This window comes from Trichechus manatus, unplaced genomic scaffold, assembly GCF_000243295.1.
Source record: "Trichechus manatus latirostris isolate Lorelei unplaced genomic scaffold, TriManLat1.0 scaffold00079, whole genome shotgun sequence".
Classification (NCBI taxonomy): domain Eukaryota; kingdom Metazoa; phylum Chordata; class Mammalia; order Sirenia; family Trichechidae; genus Trichechus; species Trichechus manatus.
Window position 1 is genome coordinate 4,191,313 of NW_004444015.1, and position 2,327 is coordinate 4,193,639.

The window sequence follows — 2,327 nt, forward strand, 5'->3', positions numbered from 1 at the left end:
CTGTGACCTGATTTATCTTCCAAAGCACAACTGTGATCAGCCCTTTTTACAAAGCCACCATGGACTCACATCCTCACTTAACTATTGCCCGAAAATACAAATCTAGATTTTTCTACCCTCAAATCTCTGGTTCCAACCTAAGGTTTTCTCATTATCTCTCATTACTCCTTTTCATGCACCTTATATTTCAGTCAAATTAAACAACTCTAATTTTCTTAACATACTGTGTGCTCCTGACGGTGGTTGCCCATAGTGTTCTTGCCATCTCTGCATGTTCACCTTTATTGTCTTTTAGGGCTCAGCTCAGATATTAGCTCCTCCATGATGCTTTACCTGATCCTCAAGCTGGAAGTCTTCTCCCTTCTTTTGCCCTCTTCATGGTACTTCGTCTACTCTTGTCTTAGAGTTCTTTGGATTTTCCACCTTATGTTGTGTATCTTGGTCCCTTGGCTAAGCTCATTGAGAGACAAGACCATATCTTATTTATTATTGTAAACTCTACTTTTTATGTGGCTGCCTCTGCCTGGAATCCTTCTTCCACTCTTTCATCTGAAGAAGTCCTGTACACTCTTTAAGACTTAGTTCAATTATTATATCTCTGAAGTCTTCCCAGACCTCACTGTCCCCACCATGGAAGAATTCATCACCCCATCCTTGGTATTCTTATAACATTTTTTTACTCCATTATGACCCCTAAAATTTAAGTGTTAATTAAATCCTAGAGTTCAGTCTACCCAATTGTTACTCTTCACCCCCCCACCCGCTTAAGTCAAATTCTGATAGTAAGAAACACAGTATTGAATGTGAAAGAAAGCATAGACCTCTCACAGATATGCAAACCATCACTCAGATATCACAATATCTTTCATGCCAGTGTAATCAAATCCATGAATGATGCCAATATCCACGGGTATTTAGCCGTGTCCATTTGATGGTTTTTCCACATCTTGTTCTTCTGATTAATGATACAGAAGCTATCAGACCCAGGATCAAGCATTGCTGGAGTTCATCATCCTTCTTCCCTTATCATTACTCCTCAATTGCACAATTATTCACTGAAACACGAAGGTTTCAAATACATAGAGTCTTTTCAACTTATTTTCACTTCACTGATCAAAATATTGGTCTTCAGGAGTAATTCCTCAGAAACTCTACAAATGTTGTATATTTGAAAGAAAAAAAAAACTATTGCAAACTGACTCTGTAGCAATTTGAATGAGATTAGGTTTGAATAGTTCTCATAGAGTATATAGACTCATCAAGAGGAATTTTTAATGAGTATATTATGTAGGTGCCATAGGTTAGTGTCAGATGGGGAGGAAAGCGTTGAGCAATATAGTCTCAAACTTCAGTTAGCATTAGAGACTCACTTTTCAGGCATGGTAGGAATAACTTAACTATCATGCTTGATTTCAGAGCCGAGACCAGGATAAGGAGAGTGAGGTACTCACCTCAGGTGCAAAATCTGTGGTGTTGTAGTGGTTAAGAGTTTGGTTGCTAACCAAAAGGTCAGTAGTTCAAATCCACCAGGGGCTCTTTGGAAACCATATGGGGCAGTTCTACTCTGTCCTATAGGGTCGCTATGAGTTGAAATCGACTCGACGGCAATGGGTTTTTATCTGTATTTAAAAGTTTGATATTTTGTTAATCATGTTTTTTATTCATTTTTATTATTTTAATATTGTATTGAAATATAATTTACCTTAATTGCTGGGGTTTTTGGCGTCCCCTTAATTTTGCACCTGAAGTGAATGCCTCCTTCACTTCACCCTAGCCTTGGCCCTTCTTGGCTTATAGCATGGACATATACTAACGCATATGCTCCCTTTATTCGCCTCATTCCTGGACCTTCAAACCATGCTGAACACCTCACACATCATACTTGATGGCATCTCTGCATGATTTATCAAGATCAGTGTTTACTTTTATTTACGAGTAACGTCTGATGAATAATATCTGGTCATGGACCTCTGGCTGCCACATTAACTTTACTGAGTTACCCAGAATGTCTGCTTTTCTCTTTTTGTGAGATCCAGAGTGTGTTTCAGCATGTAGTCAGAGCTAAGGGACTGGTATATTTGTGAGGTATTTTGTAGTTCTTTAGGATGAAGGGTACTGACTAAAAGGAAAAAAAAAATTACTAATTTTGGTACAGTAGTCTATAAGATTTTTGTTTTTCTTAAAAGATCCTTTTATTGTTTTTTGTTTGTTGTGGTTTAAGTGAAAGTTTACATTTCAAGTTAGTCTCTCATACAAAAATTTATACATACATTATTATGTGACTCTAATTGCTCTCCCTATACTGTGACAGCACACTCCTCCTTTCC